The sequence below is a fragment of the Cynocephalus volans genome, chromosome 5 (genome assembly GCF_027409185.1).
Source record: "Cynocephalus volans isolate mCynVol1 chromosome 5, mCynVol1.pri, whole genome shotgun sequence".
Classification (NCBI taxonomy): domain Eukaryota; kingdom Metazoa; phylum Chordata; class Mammalia; order Dermoptera; family Cynocephalidae; genus Cynocephalus; species Cynocephalus volans.
The window spans coordinates 102,348,660-102,371,658 of NC_084464.1; the positions used below are offsets into that span (position 1 = coordinate 102,348,660).

The 22,999-nt window shown below is 41.3% G+C and overlaps 1 protein-coding gene across 2 annotated transcripts in view; it reads right to left on the reverse strand.

Annotated features, from left to right (window-relative positions):
* FAXC (failed axon connections homolog, metaxin like GST domain containing) overlaps window positions 1–22,999 on the reverse strand; it is a 65,351-nt gene that overhangs the window by 16,712 nt on the left and 25,640 nt on the right. The gene's annotated exons all lie outside the window — the stretch shown is intronic.

Genomic DNA, 22,999 nt, shown 5'->3' on the forward strand with positions numbered 1-22,999 from the left:
AATGCTTGGGAGTGGGATTAGAGCATCTGTGTTTAGCAAACTTTCAGGTCAGAGCTTCTCAAACTTCAGAGGCATACAAATCACATGGGACGCCTGCAGTTCTTGGACCACACTTTGAATAGCACTGTTCCAGGTGATTCTTATGCACGCTAAAGTTTGATAAGCATTGGGCTAAACTAGAGCAGATCAGTGGTCTTCAACTTGAGCATGTACTAAATCACCTGGAAGGCTTTTAAAAACTGATTGATGGCCTCCCACCTCCACCCCAGGAGTCTCCGATTCAGTAGGTGTGGAGTGGGACCCAAGAATTTGCATTTCTAACAAGATCCCACGTAATGCTGATACTGCTGATACTGCTGCTACAGAGAACAAACTTTGAGAACCATTGGTCTAGATCACTTGTTAGGTAAATCGCACAGCCATCTTGTAGTCTCATGTATGTGCGTGTCCTATCTCCTCAAATAGTATTAAGCTCCTTGAGGGCAAGTAAACCTCTATTTAATTTTCTGTCCACCTTGCTCCTATCCCAATAGAAACCATCAATTAAGGTGATGATACCCATAATTATATTTGATCTCTGGCCTTTCTTAGAATGGAGAGCTATTGTAGGGATTAAATGGTATAATGTGAAAGCATTTTGCAAACTAGAAGGTGATATTCTAATGTAAGGAAGTATTTTATACTCCTTGCCAATAACTGAAACAAATAACTTGCCTGTGGACAGAACCAATCCAACCTCTCTCTCAATGTAGAAATCTCTTCTACAAATATTCCCCAACCCCAAGCCCACTGGGAACTTCTGTCCCATAACTTGGGCAGGGCAGGCTATTCTGTGGCTAGACAGTTCCGTATATTGAGAAACTTCCACCATTGATCCCAGTTCTTTCCTCTGGAATCACACAAAGAATGTATCGCCATATTTATTCTACCACAGCATCCATTCCTAGTCTCCATGAACATACTTCTAAGTAAAAATTGATCACTTGTTTCCACATATATCACTATGGGATGGGGTAGAAAATTTATTTCAGAGCACTGAAAACAGCTACAGCAATGAACCTCTGAACCACATTTCCTTCCTCCCTTACTAATTCTTTCCCAGTTTCCACTGGTCACTATCAGCTCCAATTCTGCGATGTAGCCAAATTTCCAAACGCTGTAAGTGGCAGAAGAGACAAGACTGCTGTAGTAAAAAATATAAGTTCAAGAGAGGAATTAAAGAGAATGGTCAAAAGCTTTTCAAGGACTAATTTTTCTATTAGTCTAAGAAATAAAGAGCAATTGTGTGTTTCACCTACATGGAGTTTCCTACACTTGAGCATTGATATGATTCATAAGCATATAACTCCAGTGAAGTCAGTGTGGACACCATTCATATTTCTAATCTCCCTCTCTCACTTTTAACTGGGAATTGAAGGAAAATCGAGAAACAAAAATTTTGAGTGCTTTCCCCAAAGAAAGCAACAGGAGGTCACAGTAACCTCACCAGCCAACATCAAAGAACTCACACTTTAAGTTCTTTTTCTGCATGTGAGTATCGCAGAGGGCAAAGCTACAGGAAAAATAAAATCCACTTCCTGTTCTCTCTTATGTTCCTGATCAGACCTCTCTTTGTCAGACATAATATATATGACAGGCCACTTACTTTAAAGAGTCTTTGTTCACATTCCCAGCGTACTCTAAAATCACTGCACACATAGCTCTTTCAACAATGGGGGGGGAGTTGCTATCTTGTATCTGAGGTTGCTAACATCATTATGGGTAAATCTCAGAATTAAAATCATCAACTTTGACAACTTGCTGACATCTACTAAATTGCACCTATCACTGGGTGCAGCCCCTTAATTTAATCCCTCTTCAGATTTCATTCTAGAAAGCAATTAGATACTCCCATAATTTTCTACAAAATCTCTGAAAGAACATACAAGAAAAAATTTGTTTCAACTTGTATAAACTACCTGGATACCTTCCTCAAGGACCACCAATACCAATCATCCTGCCTCTTCTTCCCAGTCCTCTCTTTGCTGATGTCCTAGCTCTGAAAACTCCTTATGGATGAGACTAGGCAGCACGATAAGGAATGGGTTGTGCTTGCTCCTCCGTACCTCAGTCTTCCCGTTAATGTGTCTGAGCACCTTCTGAATTCCATACACTCAAAGCAGCCATGGGCGTATTTTGTAAGTTTAGGAAACTTGGATGAAGGACTGGCACCAGTGTTGAAACATTTCACACAGGGGAAATCTAGATTACAAAAGTATGCCTCGGGAGGAGGCAAATGCCTGCTCAGGCTCACTTATAATTTAATATCACTAAACAGCAGCTCCTAGAAGTCTCAAAGAACTACAGCTAACACGTCAGACAAGGATGTCACTGACTCACTGACTCACTGTTTCTCTCTCTTCTGGAGGTTGCTGCAATACTGTCGCTTCTTAGTCCGGTTACACATTCAGCTGAAATGGAGAGATTTGAGGCATACGCAAGTTACATGGGTCTCTCTCCCCAGTTCCACTTTCCCAAATGCACCTTCTGAGGGTAAAGAATATAGAACACTCAGCTCAAATGACATTTGAGGACAGCCTTTCCCCTTAATTTCATTTTTGTCTTGGTTGTGCTGTGTTGGGCAATCAAAGGAACCAGACATTCTATCTACTTATTCAATAAAGACTATCTGGTTGCCTCCAAATCCTGGCTAATGAAACAATACATCAGACAAAACTCAATGTCATTTTCAAATTTAAGTTCAGAACCTTTCATAAGGAACTTATCCTTCTTTTAAGAGGGCTGAATAGTAATAGGATTCTAGAGGGAGGTTTTGTATTTGGCCATCAGGGCCAGAGGAGCTCAACTCTGCAAGCAGACTCCATATTCCCAAAGGACCTTTTTTCATTTGATGAATCCAAGATTTCACCTTAGTTGGAATCCAGGATCCCCAGCAACTTTCAAACATCTAAGCAATCACCAAAAACTGGTAAAGATCTTTAACGACCAGAGCTGTTTAGGACCCATCCAGAGTAGTAAATCTTACTCAAATTAACTCCACAGGCACAGGTCCCTTAGGAGAAAATCAAATTGCTATCGAACTCATCTTTAAACATGGCAATCCTACCCCTTCTCAAATGATACACCCATCAGTATGCTGGACACCACGTCAAAAATCTGTGTGATGCTACTTTTCAAGTGCAGGACTGAATCACTACCTCCTACTCTGTGGGAGACATTATTACTCCCTTACTGAACACACTTGCCCATGTATCCTGACAATTAAATGGCTAAGAAAGGCCATGTAACTCTTTCCCCAGTACAAACTACTCTCTTAAAGATCACTGAATCCAGAGACAGAAACCTCCTATGTGCCAAGCTCTGTAATCTTGGAATAGATCCCAGTTTCTTCATAGCCAGGATGTGAATACTCCTGCTAGAATCAGAGTGGATAATAAGAGTCTCTTGAGAAACTATTCTTGAGTGATAGATTCTCCTTCTAAACTTTTCCCTGAATAACTTGAGGCAACTGAGATCTGGTGCCTGCCACCCAGCACAGCAGGAGAAGCACTCTCTGCTGGCACCCTGGTTCTACTCTTCACAGCTCAGCAGCAGCTGAAAGAAATACCTACTAGGATTAATGAGATTGTGTTTATGTAGATGTATTAATTGTTGATGGCTGCATAACAAATTACCCCCAAATTTATCAGCTTAAAATGACAAATATTTATTATCTTGCAGTTTCTGTGGGTTAAGAACCCAGGCAACCTTAGCTGGGTGCCTCTGGCTCAGGGTCTCTCACAGACTGCAATCAAGGCGTTGGCCAAGGTTGCACGTGGGGAACATCTGCTTCCAAACTCACTCACATGGCTGTTAGCATGCCTCAGGCCCTCACTAGCTCTGGCCAGAGATACCCATTTGTTGCTACATGGACCTCTCTACAGGGCAGCTCACAACAGAGCTAACTTCTGTCAGAACAAGCGAGAGAGGGCACTTAAGACAGAGGCCAGTCTGTGTAATTGTATCTTGGAAGGGTGATCCCATTGCTTCTGCCATGTTCTATTTGTTAAAAGCAAATCTCTAAGTCCAGCCTGTCCTCAAGGGGAGAGGATTACAAAAAAGGATGCACACCAGGACAGGGGATCATTGTGGCCCATCTCGGAGGCTGCCTTCTACAGTAGGAAAACATTCTTATTTCCCAGAGCTACATTCAAAACTGTTTGCAAGTTAAATGTCATGATAGCTGTAATTTACTTTAAAATACTCCCACACCAAAAAAAAATAGATGAAGCAAATATGACAAAATGTTAACAACTATGAAATATAGGTGATGGTTATAAAGTTGTTCATTATAGTACTATTCTGCTCTTTTCTGTGTGTTTGAAAATTTTCATAATAAAAAAATCAAAAATTGCCTGATCTTGTTCACTAATAATGGGCCAAGGGAAAAAGTATATCAGCTATGCTAAATCTTAAAGTACTTGGCAGACAACCTCCAGTGTTTAAATGGATAATACTAAAAAAGCCTAATCTAACAAGTGAATGAACTCAGCTACTTGAGGGTATATTTGGTAGATGCCCTGACGGTCTCATCAGAATGGTTCTCTTATGATTTTGTCTAGACTGCAAATTCAGTGAAGAAAGAAATCACCCTAGACAATGAGCTCTATTTGAATACAAACACCGTATCCCCCAGTACCCAGCCAGTGCCTGGAACACTGTGGGTGATCAGTAAATATAATTATTTTTCAGTGAATGGCAACTATTTTATAATACCTTGCCCTCAAATCTTTTAGACCAAAATCATCTCTTCTATTACTTGATGGTATGAACTCTAGTGTCGAGAACTCTGGACTCAACCAAGGACCTGTATAGATGGTTGAGCTGGTAGGTCATGAAGAACTATCTTGACCTGCCCCTTACTGCTCTCGCTCACTGCACCTTGGAGGCAAGATGACCTTCTAACCAGGCAGCACACAAGTAAGGCCCATAAGTTTTCATAAGAGGATGTACAAGGTTAGACCTCCTAGTGTCTAATACAGTAAGACCTCCCTTTTACCAACAACACAGAAGAGCTAAACTTCTGGAGGTCACCAAAGAATTAAATATAAAAGTTCATTCAGGACTTGCCGAAGCTTGCCCTCCTTCACCTAGAACATAATTTGTATTAGAAAGGAGGTCTAAAAGGTGCCTTTGCTATGATTGCAAGGCAAGTTATCGAAACTTCTAGGCTCTCTATGCTTTACCAGTATACTAAATTTGATCAGAAAAAAAAAAAAAAAAAAAGACATAGGAACCATATTAAAGTAGCTCTCCAAAGAAATGCCTTTGGAGCTGCAATTCACCATTTAACCCTGAGCTTTTATTAAGAAGATTTTACAAATGTTTATATTCAAAAACACTGTCCATTGTCCAAGAATTCAGGACCAAGAAAAAAACCTGTCCCAATTGAAAAACCTTTGTTTTCTTTTCTAACAAAATAAACACAAACATGCCCCACATATTTCCTTTTTTATCTTAGTTGCCAAAAAGTTCAATGTTAAATTGTACACAATTCCAGAAACAAGCTTATTTCAAGAACATGTTGTTTTTGTTTTTGTTTTTCATGACTGGTTTCTGAAAGTCTTATATTAATGTTGAATATCTTATATTGCCCTGTTTTATATATATCCTAACATTGTGGATTGCCTCAAATTCCTTTTGGAAGTTGGTGTTCATTCAGCAAATACTTACCAAGTGCCTACTATTTACTAGGCCTTCTGTTAGGCACCAGGGTTAGAGGAAAGCCAGACAGCCAATCCCTTCAAGATGATAATAATGTCCACAGGCAAGGCTGGGGACAGTGAAGGAGGGAGAGCACAGAAACCCAGGCAAGCATAACATAGCACTTCCATGACGGTCCACGATGACACAGCAAGAACAGAAGCACCCAATGTAAGCAGCCCCACGAGGCCAGGGTGAACTTTAGGAAAGTTTCTAGGAAAGTGAAAATAAGTCTTGAGAATCTGTCAAGTTAAGCAAGGCAGGGGAAACAGCCTATGCAAAGGCATGAAGCTGCAAAACAGCACAGTGTACTTCAGGGAACATGGGTCATCGGTGTAAGAATAAAGACGCACGTGGGGAAGAAGTAGGAAATGAGGGTGGAGATGTGAGCAGAATTCAGGTTGGGAAGAAAAGGAGCTTGGATTTTAGCCTAAGAGGAATTGAGATCCTACAGTTCTGATTTATATTTTAGATTAACCACACTAGTAGAACTGAAAACCAAAACTGGAGGTTGGGACATCAGCTAAGTGCCTCTACTATGGTTGTGGGGCAGAAAGGAGTTTAAGGTATTTAGTGAGCACCCCAGTGATGAATTGTATCCATCCATCCGGTAAGCAACCACTAACTGAGCATCTGGCTCCACAGACGGACTCCGGGATCCAGGCCTGACCCCACCTCTTACTAGTCATGTGATCTTGGGTAAGTAATTAACCACTATGCACCTCGAGTTTCCTCATTCACAAACAAGGAATGATAATGTTAAAGATAACTATAATCATAACAATACCTACCCTCAGATTCCTTTAGTGAGAATTAATAAGAACAATTTCTACTTCATTTATTTTCACCAAACCCATATGAGACGAGGTATTGTTATTTTACCACCTCGGGGATGTATATATATTATATATAGTGGGTCTTTCACATTATATACCATACATATGTCATATGTGTAATATATTATACTTATAAAATGTATAATATGCATTATGTATATTACTATGAGGGTATGTATTATATATTTGTGGGATTATGAGCATAACTGACTCCATCTTAGGCCCTTACCACTTGTTATGTCTTTGTGAGAGCTTGCCCATAAAATTATACTGTAACTAGGTGAAAGGTAGTTAGAACAATAGATAGGAATAACCTGCTGACTGTTTAAAAACAAAAAAAAGAATGGTTAAGTGCCAGTGTGGTGATAACCTGGTGTAGCCACCTGCATCAACATTTGGAGTTAGTTACATTAAGCTTGTTTATGAACTCCCTACAAAACCTAAGCTCAGCCTTGAAATAGTGCAGAGAGAGGCTTGGCATATGCCTTTGGGTCATCATATGCCCAACCTATTACTCTGTAAGTGAGTTATCCTGTAATAAAATTCTTTGCTTTATCACATAGAATGGTCTGTTTTGTTGTTTGGCCTCGAGATATCTTTCCAGTTAGGAGGACAATCTGCTTTTGGTCCACCTTCAGACAGTATCATATTACTATTTGCTTAAGCACATTGTAAATGCTCCATCAATGTCAGCTCTTAGCAATATTATTTTTATTATATACAAGACAGTTCTGGGTGCTTGGGATGCAGCAATGAACAGAACAGACAAGGTCACTGCTGTCATGGAGTTCCTATCACACAGTGAGATGGTAAACAAATCAGCCAATAAGAAAACATTAGCTAGTAATAAGTGCTATGCAGAGAATTCAAGTAAGGTGAAGTGATAGATATGTTAGACTAGATGGTCAGGGAAGGCCTCTCTGTGGAGGTGATGTTTACACAATGTCAAGAAGGATCTAGTGATACAAAGATCTGGAGGAAGAGAATTCCAGGCAGGGGAAGCAGCTAAGACAGATGCCCAAAGGTTGGCATAAGGTTTGTGTGTTTGTGAAGAGAAGACCAGTGTGGTTGGGATATAGTGGGCAAGAGCTTGGGGTTAAAAAAATGAGACTGGAAAAAAGGCAGGGCCCCAGGCAGTGTAAGGCTTTGAAAGCCAGGTGGGAGATAATGCAGAAGGAGCAATCTAGAGAGACTGCTTGGCATTCAGCTTCAGCAACTGGATGGATGACAGTGGCATTCACTGGGTGGTCACCAGGGTGGATGGGAGGGGGAATTCTGGTTTGGTGGGAAGGTGATGAGTTCTGTTTTTGGATGTGCTTGAATTTGAGGTGGCCACGGAACATCTAAGTGAAGGTCTAAACAACAGCTGGGGTTCAGGAGAAAGATTAGGATGGAAGATACAGCTGTCCCTCGGCATCTAAGGGGAATTGGTTCCAGGACACCCCCATATACCAAAATCCAAGGACACTCAAGTCTCCTAGCTGGCTCTGCAGAAGCCACGGATATCAAGTTGGCCTTCCACATAAGCAGGTTCTATATCGTGCAAATACTGTATTTTGGATCCATGGTGAGTTGAAAAAAAAACATCTGCATATAAGTGGACCTGCCCAGTTCAAACCCATGGTGTTCCAGGGTCAGCTATATGTGGCAGTGTGCAATGTGAGATGAGTAGAGTGGGGGATGGAATCTGGGAACCACCAATATTCAAGGACCCTGAGACGGAGAGGCAGGGAAGAAGAGGCAGAGAGAGCCCACATGTAAGATAAAGGCTAAAAAGTGTTCAGTGATGACTTCCGACTTCTCCTAAACTACTTAAGTTCAAATCCAAGCTCTAGCATTTACCAGCTGGGTATCCCTAAGTAAGGTACTTCTTTGTGCCTGAATTTCCTCATGGATAGGATCACTGTGAGTGGTGAGTTAATACCTGAAAAGCACTTGGAACAGTGCTGGCACAGAGTAAGGGCCTGCACGAGTTAGTAGATGTGATACCCAACGACCCAGATCACCTGAAACAGCAAGACACTAACGCCTCCTCAGGGGCACCTGGGAATCTGTAGAGCTGAAGACAGGGGATGAAGCGTCCAGGGGAAGAGGAGGCCTCAGTCCTTTGTACTCTCATACACCTTTCCAACCTTTCCAACGGCATCACAGCGGGAAGAGAGGCCCCTCAACGACTTCCCTCAAGTAGAAGTTTCCTACTTCCAAAAGGCTGAAATAAAAGACCAGGCTTTTAGGTGGTAGGGTGTTATTCACCCTTTCAAGAGCAATTTTGGGGTGTGGGGAGCCAGGAGTCAGGATGCGGGGGCCCAAGGAGTAGATGGGAGGCAAGAGAGGAGTAGGACTGTTGCTGCCTTTCAAATAAGCCTCTCTGTGAAGGGAAGATCAGAGAGGACAGGATTGGGGTGCTATTTTTAAAGACAGGAGAGACATACGGTAAGTAGGAGCCTATAAAGAGGAAAGTGCTGAAGAGAAGGAAAGAGAACCTGTGCTCCGCACCTGAGGAGGGAGGGGCGGGACTGGCTGAGCTGATGGTGCAGCTGGGTGAGGAAGGTGAGGGTTGGGGACGCTGGGGAGAAAGCGGCTGCCTGAGCGTAAATAAATACGGGAAAGGGCTGATAAACTGGTGCACGGAGGGGGAGGGGAGGAGAGGGGTCTGGAGAACGTCAGTGATCAAGGGTGGGATGCGATGGGCTAAGCAGGAGTGCACCAGCAGGCTGTGAGGGCAAGGCCGAGGTCAGCCCCAGGTGTCCTCTGAGTCTGGAGCTGGCCCGTGGGGGAAGGAGCGAGGTCACTGCAGGGCTGGGGCTCAACGCTGCGACATGTTGGACAGAAAGTCCACACAAGCACTGCAGATAAGGACATGGGGTCGAGACTGATGTGAAGAGAACGCCGTGAGTCAGAGCGTACGTCCACATAAACCTTTAAGATCCCATGTGAATCTGAGGAATTATTTGCCTCAAACATCACAAAGCTGTGAAATATAAATAGATCAATTACATTTTTTAAAACTCAAGACTTAATAGAAAAATGAACAAAGGATTGGGACAAATCACAGAAGAAAGATAAATTGGGAAAATTCAGAAGTAAAATGTTTATTCTTACAAGCGATTAAAGAAAATAGGGCAAGTTTAGAACAAATAAAGCAGTATGCTATTTTTTAGAGATAAAACCTGATACTGGTAAGCCTTCAGTGAAGTTGGTACCTCAGCCTTTTACTGGTCACTTTAATCTGTACATCTCTCTTGGAAAGCACCGTGGCAATGCCTAGGAACAGACCTAACCATGTCCACAGTCTTTCACCCAGTAATTTCACTCCTATGAACTTATCTCAAATAATTCCTCAGAAGTAATACATGAAGATATTTAAGAATTATCCATAACACAAAAATTGGACTAACTTTAAAATAATAATACTTCCCAACACAATGAAATATTGTGCAGCTATTAAAGGAGAAAGTCAACACAGAAAAATGTTCAAGGTTCACTTTACAAAATGAACAGGATACAAAGATGTGTACATCAAAAATGAAACTTTATAAAAATATGCATGTGGAAGGTATAGGGAAATAGTAAATAGTTACTGAGTTAGGTGATAGAATAATGGGAGATATCTAAATTCTTTCAGTTTTTTTAAATGTTGGCTTATTTTTCATATTAATTAAACAAAAAATGAGTTGACCTAGGACCCAACAACTGATTTAATGTGTTAGGAAATACCAGGTCATCACTTATCTATAATTGCTCCCCAAATTTTATCCAGGCAAATAGCCCAACAGAACACAAGTGGGGAGTTCTTCCCTATCTGGCAACTTGGGGGTGAGGTTGGGGGAGCCCTGAGCCTGCTCATCTTGTGTTCATCTCTCTCTTTTTTTTTTTTTTTAAAAGATGACCGGCAAGGGGATCTTAACCCTTGACTTGGTGTTGTCAGCACCATGCTCACCCAGTGAGCTAACCGGCCATCCCTATATGGGATCCGAACCCGTGGCCTTGGTGTTATCAGCACCACACTCTCCTGAGTGAGCCACGGGCCAGTCCCTTGTGTTCATCTCTAACGCCTATCAAGAGGATGTGTACTGATAAAGACTCTTAAAAGCCTATTGTCTACATGGTGCTACCTTGTTAGATGTTTTTTACTACTTTCTTTTACTGTAATCCGTCAGTTATTTGAAACCTGAAATTTAAACACAAAGTCAAAGTCACTTTTCTAAGAGAAAGAAAAAGCTAGAATAACCCAGGATAAAGTAGAGACCAGAGTGAGTCTGTCAGAATTATACCAACCAATTTGTGTTACTAAATAAGCCAGGAAGATTTCTAGAAGCTCAGTATTTATTAGCATTTAATCTTATTCTGCTAAAAGTAATTTTTCTTGTTTTCATGAATAATCAACATAATTTTACCAATTGAGCTGGCAACAACGAAAATGGAAAAGAAACGAACCACAGCTCAGGGCCGCAAATGCCTGTCCCCATAAGAATGTAAATGTTGGGGGCCAGCCCCCAGGGCCCCTAGCTAATTAAAGATACCAGGCCCAGGCTAGCTATTCCTTCCCCCTCCCTCTGGAAGTCTGGAATGGAGGGGATCAGTGAAAAAAAGTAGTTAATGCTCTTCGAGTATATGGTCTAATGGCTCTCTCCATTAGAAAGCAGCGAGCAATTATTGAATAATACGTAAAGACCTTTCAGAGTAAATCACTTCCACTTCAATCGGCGAACACCAACTCCAGTATGAAATTGTAAAAACCTTAGGTTCTCACCAGAACCCAATCAATACAGGTAAAACAGAATTTACGGTTTCCAGGTCAAATTATTACTCATCTTGCATGTTACTTTAACAAACCACCAATGCAAACAGACAAAAGTCGGACTGGAGCAGAGGAAAAGCATTGCTGTTAGCTGAATGGCCACAGACTCATTCCCTAGCCTCTCAGAACCTCGTCTGGCTTTTGCATCTGTATGGTAACTAGCTCTCAGGGGTCTGGAAAGACTAGAACATCTTCAAGGTGCTATTACAAATAGTATCTAAAATTTACCCACACAACAAATCTGCAGTCTATACAACAGGCTTTTGACATGGAAAGAAGGAAGGGCTGGGCTAAGTACCATGAAGCCAGACCCAACCAGGATCACTTTCTCAACAAGACTACGAAGTGAGCCAGGTTTGTTCTGAATTTTATCACCTCCTTTATAAAAGACTATAATTTTCTCTCTTTGTGTACTACCTGCCTAAACAAGACACAGTACCCTCATGGGGCCCCTCCCCTCTTCACACCTTTGCCCAGGCCCCACTCCCGAGACTGAGTTAACTAACACCAAGGTGGGGCCTGAGCTGCTGTGTTAAAAGCACTCCCTGCCCCGGGTGATTCTAATGAGCAGTCCGGGCTAGGAGCCACTGTTCAGGACAGGCCCCTGGAGCTTGGACAGCACTTAGAACCTCCATTAGGAAACACTGCTCTGAGGTTCCAGAACATTTCTTTAGGTGTCTATTATTTTCTTTTATCTGTGGATTTTATCTTTCTAGCTAGATTGACAGCTGTAATTACTTTTATGTCTTCATTCTCCTTCTCTGATCTGTTCAGTTACTCAGCATATGCTAAATGTGCTAAAATATACATAGATATAAGCCTACCGTCTGTCATCCTTTCAACTGCCCAGCTCTGAAGTCTTCCCCTATCATGTTCACCAGAAGCTGCGGTGGTGCGTGGCTGCCAAGGCCTGAAGGCCTAATGCACAGCCAACCTGCACATCTCTATGAGGCACTGTCACATGATCTAACTAAACAGTAGGAAGAACCAATATTAAAACAGACTGTTCCCAAACTCTCTTAAAAACAAAAACAATTTTGCTACTGTCGGAGTCAAGTCTGCAAGAAAAAACTTTTTTTCTTTTTCTTTTTTTTTTATTGAAACATGATTGTACATATCTGTGGAGTACAGTGTTGAATATCAATACCTGTGCATAATATGTGATGCTCAAATCAGGATAATTACTATATTTATCATTATACAATGTAATCATTTTTTGTGGCCCTTTACCAATTACTCACTAAGTCCCCCTCCCCCTCCCCTTTTCCCACCTCTGGTGGCCTCAGTTCCGTTCTCTCCTTTTGAAAATTCAATGAATTATTGTGATTGTTGTATCTTTCTTTCTTTTTCTATTTGTTTAATTTTTTAGCTCCCACTTATGAATGAGGACATGTGGTATTTCTCTTTCTGTGCCTGGCTTATTTCACTTATAATTTTCTCTAAGTTTATCCATGTTTCTGCGAATGGTAAAATCTCATTCTTTTTTATGGCAGAGTAGTATTCCATTGTGTATATATACCACACAAACACTTTAAAAGAAGTGCAAGCTTCATTGTTCAAAGCATAGATTTAATAACAAGGGGTGTCAAGTAAAGACAGATCATTCACAGCACCGATCCTTCAGAAGGCACGAGTGGCAGCCTAAGCAGAAACCACAGTCCAAGAGAACACTCAGGAGGTAAGTCAACTGATGTCTACTTTGGCCTCTGCCTTGTTTTACAACTTGGAAAAATGACTCTGCTCTTTTCTCTAGAGAGTGAATATAAAAATCATGAAACCATCCGAACTGGAAAGACCCCCAGAGGCCACCTGTGCACATCTCACCACCTGTAAAAAGACCCTACTCAGCTGTCTTGACGATGGTCAGTCAATCTCACCTTGAGAGCAGTAGCTCAGGCCACATCACAAGACAAGCCTTCCCAATTGTGGACAGCTCTGTCTTAAAGTTCTGCCTTCCTCCGTGTTGTGAACTGTCATCATTTCCCCAAGCACACCCCACATCCCTCTCTGTCCCCTTCTCCTGTCCCCTATTATGCCCGCCATCTGCAGCCAAACCAAAATCATGATGCACTTTTAAATATTTGAAAAAAGCTAGTGTGTGCCCCTTATATCTTCATTTTTCCAGACCCTGTCTGCCCAGTATCCTCAATTTTCTCACATAAAATTTTTTTGTCACTAATCACCTTCCCAACCACCCTCCTCTGGATACACCCTAGTCTGGCCATTTTTCTTTTAAAAGATGGATCCCAGAACTGAACATCGCCCCACCCTCCTTGTTCAACAAACACTTGCTGGATGCCTAGTGTGTGCCAGGCACTTGTTCAGGCCCTGGAGAGAGAGGATGAATCCCCCAGGCCTGAGCAGAGTCCAGCTGAGGAGACAGTCAAACCAAACCATTATAAGAAGGCGTGGGGAGTGCCCTGAGAAAGCAAGCACCGGTAACTGGGAGCGTGGAACAGGTTTGCCTGGCACATTCCTAGAGAAAGGTCCAAGTTCCTTGGGGAAAGCACTGTTAAGCTGAGACACTATGCTCTATTAATACAGGCTAGGTTTTTAATGGCTTCTTTGGCAGTCCATCACATTGTTGACATACCATCAAGACTAAAATAAACTAGAATCCGTAAGCCTTTTTTCACATGTCTCTCCCCATCCTGCCTTTGTACAATTTGGTTTTTGGACCTAAGTACAGAATTTGACATTTATCCCTGTTAGGTTTCCTCTTGTTAAGGTTGAAAGCTTTGGTTCTTGATTCTCCCATCCAATTTTTTTTAGCTATCCTTCCACTTAGTGTCATTCAAAGGCCATTAAGCATGCCTTCAAGTTGTCAACAGGTCACTGAGAAAAGTACTGGACATGATAAAGTCAAGAGCAGAGTCCCCAAAGAGCCCTCTTCAGGTGATATTAATCCATTAAACGACACTATGAGGATACAGTTGCCAACCAGCCACAAATCCACCTACTCCATGGGTTTTCAAACTTTTTTTCTTTGGTAGGGGAAGCCTTCTGTGAAACACAATGTAACAGATGTCCTAACACCACTGCACACCGCTCAGCCCTTCAGAGCATCCTCCGCAGCAGTGGTCATTTCTTCAGGTACCTCTGAGGCCAAAGTGGACTGATGAAATGGCGTCACTCACTTTAGAGGGAAATGCAGATTACTTGCAAATGATTTGCAAGTGGGCATTTAAGGATACACCTACATATATGTGTTCTTTCATGGTTAACCTTTCAGACCTACCCAGGTTAGAGAAAGGAAAGTTGACAATACAAGGCGGGGAGGAGAGGGGAGGAAAGGGGAAGAGAGGGGTGGGGAAGAGAAAAGAGAGCAGCAAACGCCTAAGGTACCTCCAGTTTCCAGTTATTATCTCAAACAAAAATCAGAGACTCAGGCAAAAAAAAAAAAAAAAAAACCTACTATTAGTAACTTTCAATAGATTTCAGTATCAGTAGATTTCAATGTTTTAATATAATCTTCCAAGATAAATCTTTGTAATATTTTCTTAGGAATAAAGCCTAAGAATTTTGAATTATTTAATAAATATGCAAAATCGTATGACTTCTGAAACTGTGAAACTCAACTTCAAAAAGTATCTGCTAATTTTTACTCCTACCAGCAGAGTGTGTCTGCCAATACTTTGTATTATTACAAAAAATTAAATAAAATTGTCAACTTGATTGACGTAGTGGTGCCCCAGTTTTTAACTTGCATTTCTCTGATTACTAGAGGTTAAACATTTTTTCATGTGAGTATTCATCATTTATATTGTTCTTGTAAATTACCTTTTTATGTCTTTTGCCCAATTTTCCCCTTCAGGAATTACTTTTCATATTGATTTGTAGAGTTTTTCATATATTGAGTAATATTAATTCTTTGTCACATGTTGCAAACATTTTTCCAACTTACCATTTGATTTTTAACTTTATTTACGGTGATTTTTGACATACAGGAAGTTTTCTTTTTCTTATGTAATCAAGCAATTCAACTTTTCTTTCATAGTTTCTCCCTATGGTTCCACATTTAGAAAAACTTTCCCAAGCTCAAGATTCTATAAAATCTCCCATATTTTATTCTGGCAACTTTATGGTTTTATTTTTTACATTTAAAGGCTTAATCCATTTGGAATTTATTCAGGTGTATGACATGAAGTCAGCATTGTACTTATTGTGTTCCAGATGGTTAGCCAGCAGTCCCAGTGTGATTTACTGAATTAATTGGTCTTTTCTCCACTGATAAAGGCTGATTTTAACATATACGGCATCTCTACTCAAGGGTCTGTCTCGTAGGAATCCCAAACCCAGCATATCCACACCTGAAATCCATGATCTCCCCTCTTCTCCAGTGCTCCCCAGCTCTGTGAGTGGCCACTTCATCCACTAAGTTTTCATGTCCAGAAGCTGGTCATTGCTTACTTCTGCCCTCCCCATGACACACACCAAATCACTAAACTTTGTCAATTCTGTCTTTAATATACAGCACTAGGGCCGGCCCGTGGCTCACTCGGTAGAGTGCGGTGCTGATAACACCAAGGCCACGGGTTCGGATCCTATATAGGGATGGCCGGTTTGCTCACTGGCTGAGCGTGGTGCTGACAACACCAAGCCAAGGGTTGATATCCCCTTACCGGTCATCTTTTAAAAAAAAAAAATATATATACAGCACTAAACCATAACTTTTCACCCAACTCTACCACCATGGCTGGAGTCCAAATGCCATCTTACTTTCCTGGACAGTGACAGCCTCCTCCCTGGGCCCTTAACTCCACTCTTGGCCCCTCAGGCACATTAAATGTAAATCAGGTCATGCCACCTTGCTACCTAAAACCTCTGATGGTTTCCATTGCTCTTAGAAAAAAAGCCCAACATTATCCATGTGACATATAAGGCCTGTGAGATCTTATCCCCTTCCTACCTCTACCTGGTGCCATGCTTCTGCTCTCACACAATTTCCAGACACACTGGCCACCCTGTCATTCCTTGAATGCTCCCTGCTGCTCTTCATCTTAGAGCCTTTACATATGACGTTCCTTCTCTAGTCCATGCTGTTCTACTCGCTGTCCCACCCTGTTCCTCACACACACGCCCACCCAACTCTGGCTTATCTTTCAGAGCCCAGCTCAAATGTCACCCCCCTGACCACGTTCATGTCCCCTGCAAAAATGCTCTCATTTCACCTTGCACTTCTCCATTGTGGCACTCCTCACATGTGCTGCGATTTATAAATGTTTACCAGCAATATCTCCCTCGGGTGCAGCTCTGGTAGCTCAGAGCTGTGCCCCAATTGTTCACCACCAACTCTTAAGCCCCCCACAAAGAGCCCGGGGACTGTTCAATGCATGTTTGTTTGACTATATAGTCCTAAGTCAAAGGAATTACTCTTCTATCTGAATTCTAATTATTACAAGTATACTCTGTGTCACCACCCAGGGTCTATCAAAGTACAATTAAAAGCAAAGAAATGTGTTTTTCCTGCCATCTTTCTGTGCACCCATAACAGTGCACATGAATGTCCTGGCTGATGCTCAGGAGCTCAAGAGCATCAGCAACGCTGAAAAGAGAGGCAAACGCCAGGTTCTTATGGGCCGTGCTCCAAAGTCATTGTCTGGTTTCTAACTGTCATGATGAAGCGTGGTTACATGGCGAATTTGAAATCACTGATGATCACGGAGCTGGGAAAATTCTAGTGAACCTCACGGGCAGGTTAAACAAGTGCAAAGTGAACAGCCCCAGATTTGACATACAACTGAAAGATCTAGAAAAACGGCAGAATAATCTGCTCCCATTTGGTCAGTTTCATTGTACTGACAACCTCAGCTGGCATCATGGACCACGAAAAAGCAAGACAAAAATGCACAGGAAGGAAAATCTTGGGATTCTTTTTCTAGGAATGTAATACATACATACAAATAAAATGCCTCAGTGGAAGAAATAAGATAAAAACAAAGAAACATTAGATTTTGGTAGTTTGTATTGCCTCAGCATGATCAGATAAATGCAGAACTTCTGTAAGATTGTCCCCAACACCCCCCATCCTGCAGCCTGCTACTCCATGCTGAGCCTTGGTCAATAGAGACCAAGAGAAGAAACTCAGGCCCACCACCTACCCCTCCACACACAAGGGGTTGCCACATCAATGTTTCTTAATAACTACTAGCTCTGGTCAACTTTATGAAAGCTGCTTTTCAAAAGCATCGAAATGCAATCTTACATTTTGAATGGGAGAAGTTTGAGAACCACAGACAGGAGCATAAAACCATACAAAGGGTTTGTCAAGCACCTAAGGCACACTCCTCAGGAGGCAACCCTCCTGCCTCTCTTCTTCTCGCATGCCAGAGGGGTAAGGGGTCTGCAACATGGCAGCCTGCTTTTCCAAGATTCCAGACCTCGACTTCAAGGCATAATTGCACCTTTATTCTCTTTGCCTTTTCCCCAACACACATCTCTCTTTGAGTTCCCCTGACTCTGCCAAAGTCCACCTGCTTCCTGAACAGTACCAACACTTCCCTTCACAGTGCGGCGTCCTGATCTGGAGGTATGGAACCCCAAAGGCACTTCTGGTTAAGAGTGGGCTAGAGATTTTCTATTACTAATCATAAAAGCTTAACCATGTTGTTCTTTGAGAATATTTTAATCTTCTATAGATTCCTTAACTCTGAACTAAGTGATTACCCAAATATCTATGTATTTGAAAAACAAAATTATTTGATTTTTTTTTTATTCAACAGCAAAATAGAATCATTCTGAAAAACTATACCACACTTTAATTACACACGCTCAGGAAGATGACATGAACACATGTAGCAAATGATTCATTTTTACTGCCTCTGAAAGGAAGTACAATTTTGCAACCCTTTACTCTTTATTAAATAGTCAAGATCACATTGATATTTATTAAAATAACCAACAGATTTGTTCTTACAAGTGTGCCAATCCGATCTCAACAAGGACTCTGAAAAATAATGACTCTCCAAGCTATTTTCTGACTCAGTAAAACGTTTCAAACTGGCCAAAAAAAGAAAAACACTGCATTCCATTAGTCAAGTGAAGTTTACTAGAAATCAGCTTGTTTTTCTCCTTTCCATTTACAAATTCCATTGATCCCTGGCTTTCTCAGGGGCAGCCCCTAAAAAGAGATCTTTTCTCTTCGAGTATGTAGGCACTTCAGCCTAGAGGCTGGACACAAGCTGCCTAAGGAAGGTACAGCTTCAACTCTCAAAGCTCAGGAAGCCTAAATCAATGATAACACTTCATGTTTAGTTCTGTACTCAACTTCTAGGAGCAACCTAATAAAACATATATAAAAATTACTTTGGAGACCACATTTTAACTTGCCAGTTAAAGTTCTGGCAACTTTAGAAAATGTTCTAAGGAAGTCATCCTGACATAATCACAACTTCTCCACTTTAAAGCACAATTCATAAGGAACTTGGGTAGGATCAGGTCAGAAAACAGCAGGGTGGGGGAAGGAGGGGGTTTTGGGGAGTGATAGATTAGGTAAAGGACATAAAGAAAAATCACCATTTGTAATAATGAATATGCTAATAATAAACAAATATTTTAAAAAAACTATCTAGCAGGGGTCTTGAGTCCGACAGACTGAGGATTTGAGTCCTGTCTCCACATCTTACTAGTTGTGTGACTGTTGGCAAGTCACTCAACCTTTCCACGCTTGTTTCCTTATTCGTCAAGTGGGTGGTGTTACTCTGACTTTGCACTGAATTTCAATTTCTATTCTTACTTTAATCTCATATCTAGTGGCCAAGCTGGGATCTCTGGACCAACACTGGACATAACTATACAATTCTTATTTTCACTCTGTCTTATTTTCTGTCCACTTCAAGATCATACCTGTAGGGCCAGCCCGTGGCTCACTCGGGAGAGTGTGGTGCTGATAGCACCAAGGCCGCGGGTTCGGATCCTATATAGGGATGGCTGGTTAGCTCACTGGCTGAGCGTGGTGCTGACAACACCAAGTCAAGGGTTAAGATCCCCTTACCGGTCCATCTTTTTTTAAAAAAAAAAAAAAAAAAAAAAAGATCATACCTGTAGACTCAGGATTAATAACAGAACAGAAATATAAAAAAGGCAGAAGGCAAAGCGGGGTTTTGTCTGATGAGTCTTATATCAGCTTTCCTGGCACCAAGTGAGATACCAGGCACATAGAATCACATGATATAGAATATATAATAATAGAAGAAATGGAATACATGTGTGTATGTGTGTGTGGTGTGTACAAATACATATATATATATATACACATATATATACATGATTCAAAATTATGATAAAAATATTGGAAAGGGCCAGCCCGTGGCTCACTTGGGAGAGTGCGGTGCTGATAACACCAAGGCCCCGGGTTCGGATCCCATATAGGGATGGCCGGTTAGCTCACTGGCTGAGCGTGGTGCTGACAACACCAAGTCAACGGTTAAGATCCCCTTACCGGTCATCTTTAAATAAAAATATATATATATATATATTTATATATATTGGAAAGATATACACCAAAATGGTAATTGTGATTAGCAAAAGGTTATAAGATTGTAGTGACCTATTTTCCTTCTTTGTGCTTTCCTGAACCTTCCCAAATTTCTACCATGAGCTAATAAATGTAAAAATCAGAAAAAATAGGGTTTTGTTACAAAGACATTTTTCCCAGGAAACACTGTTCCTAATGAAGTGGTAATGTAAAAGCTACATACGAAAGCTGTAGCTTTTATTTAACACTTATCATAAAGTACTTAACATAAAGTATTTCATTTAGTCCTCATACTCTATGGTGTAGATATTGTTCTGACCCCCTTTGGCAGATGAAATAACTCAAGTTATTTTTGTGAAATCACAGAGCTGGGAAGTGGTGAAGCCCAGAATCTAAACCCACGGAATCCGACTCCAGGACTCCACACCAGCATGCTGGCCACTAGGCTTCCTGCCTCCCCAAAACCTAAACTTCTTGTTCCTAATTTTTATGTCTCCCATGCTCTTTATTGACTCCCACCTCTTTGGGGAGGGGTACGGAAATAGACAAAGATGTACTTCTGGCATGTGGTGAAAATCAGGTATTCCCTACACGGGGTATCTCTGCTTTGAACACACAAACCTTCCCCGGGAAGACATAAGAACACATGGAGTAAACAGGCAATAGCACTGACCACTGGGTCAGACCCTCCCATCATCAGCCCTCACAGTGCCATGAAGCTCCCCTTCCCAACACTGGGCACAGCTGCATTACACATTTGCTTGTCACTGATTGCATACTACATGCCAAGCACTATTCTAAGCACTTCACGTGTGTTACTTTTCTTCTCATCATTATTTTCCCATTTCACACAAGGAAACTGAGGCCCAGAGCAGATAAGAAACTTGCCCACCGTCTTAGAGCTGGGGTTTCACTCTGGATCTAGAGTCGTCACTCTCAAATTAATGAATGAAAGGAGATATACCTCTCCATTTTCTAAAAAAACTTTCTATCTCTTATTAGGATTGTTTAATTTTATTTCTGTTGGTCCTGAATATTTTTTACAAATCATACTTCTAATATTTTTAATTTTTATTGCTATCATGAATGGGATTTTTAAAATCATATTTTCTAACTGATTATTTGGGATACTCAAGAAACTACAGATGTTTACATGTTAACTTTGTACTTTTTGTAAGCTTACCAAACTCTCCATTAACTGTAATAACTTCAGTTGATTCTCCATTATTTCAGCTACATAATCTCTTGATTTCTTTACATAACAATTTTGTCTCCTCCTTTCCAATATAAAGATATCTTTTTTCATTTTGTCCAACTGTACTGTCAAGCCCCTCCCAAAACTACATTAAACAATTGTGATAGCAGGCCCCTGTGTCTTGTATTTTATATCACTGGTGATGCCCTTGGTGACTCAACATTAAGTACGACACTGGCTGTTGGCTTAATACCCTTTTATTGTGTCAAGTAACTGATCTCTAAGTCCTATTTTACTAAGAGTTCTTATCAGGAATGGATACATTGAATTTCAACATCAAATGCCTTCTTAGAATTAAGACAACTATGACTTTCCTCCCGGCTATTCATAATAAATATCCTTAATGTATTTTATATCATAAAACCACATTTTCTATTTGAATTCCACTTGGTTTGGCTGTGGGGCTTTTTTAATTCACCAAAATAAAAACCAATTTCATTTAACTAATTTTTTATTTAGTTTGGATTTCATTTTCTATTTTAATTTGAAGTAAATCACACTTTTAAAAAATACATCCATAGATATTCACTGCCTGTCTTCAGTCTCTCTACCACTTCCACCCCAGGCCCAACCCATCCCCCAGGACGCCAAAGGAGCCACTTTTCTAAATCACAAATACAACTACTCTCTTATGCTCAGAAATCTGCAACACCACCATGCTTTCTGTATGGAAACATCCACATCTCTTAGCATGGTAATCATTGCCCTTTAGAATGATTTAGTGAGTGGCCCCAAATTAGCTTATAATCTTCACTGCAACCATGATTCCCAATTGCCACTCACTTGTGATTCCTTTTCTCATGATTTGCCTGGAAAGTCCTTCCTCACTTTCTTCATCAGGACAACTCAATTGCCACCTGCTCCATGGCCCTCCCCAGTCCTCCGTGCCATCTCACACCTGGCTCTGATGTGTCCCCAAGAGCCCCGAGTATAGACCCTGTCATGGAACCTGCCACAGCCCTACTATGTGCAGCTACTTGTTTGCAGCAGGGATCAGCCACCTTCCTCAATGAAAGGGCAGGCGGTAAATATTTTAGGCTTTCCTGGCCGCATCTGCACATCTCTGCTGAATTTTTTTCTTTACATTTTAATAACGTGAAAACCACTATGAGTTCACAGACCATACAAAAACAGGCCACCAGGGATGGGCAGTAATTTGCCCACTCCTGGTTCAGAGGTTCATCACCCCCACTGGACTACAGCTACCTGAGAGAGGGGAACATCTCTAACTCATCTCTGTATTCCCCAACTCCTGGCACACAGAAGGTATTCAAATCATTGAAGTCAACTGAACTGAAACATCAATAACTAATTTACCCTGTTGAGTCAAATACATCCCTGGACAATTTCTCCAAATCTTGAGCTTTTCAATGAAGATTAATTTTAAATTTTGAGTCTCTTAGGTATTTGGGCATTAGAAGTAAGCCATATCCATGGGGATGGCAGGATGTGGGGGATGCTTTCTGCCTCATTTAGTAAGAAAAACTATGATGCTCAGCCAAAGAGCCTCTCCCTCCCCAAATACAGAAGAAGTGCTTCTCCTATCACAGAGTTCAAAACTAGACTGCTCCTGGGGCCTCCACACAGAATATAACTCCAGCTAACTCCAGCTTCCCAAGGAGCCCACTTACCTTCTCCTCACAGAGAAGCATCTAGACTTTTGATGCTGTTTTGAATACTTGCCAGGTATCCTGCGTAGCTCTCAGCAATTCATTCCCCTCCCTCTCCTGAAAACTGGGGGCAAAGCATTGTCTAAGTCATGAAACTCTAGAGAGTCATTGTCGGTTATTACTACTATTGTTTTCACCCTGCTCCCTGGTTCTGTCAACCAGAACCATCCTACAAAGGTGATGATTAACCACCCCTCTCTGGTTAAGAAAACAACACTC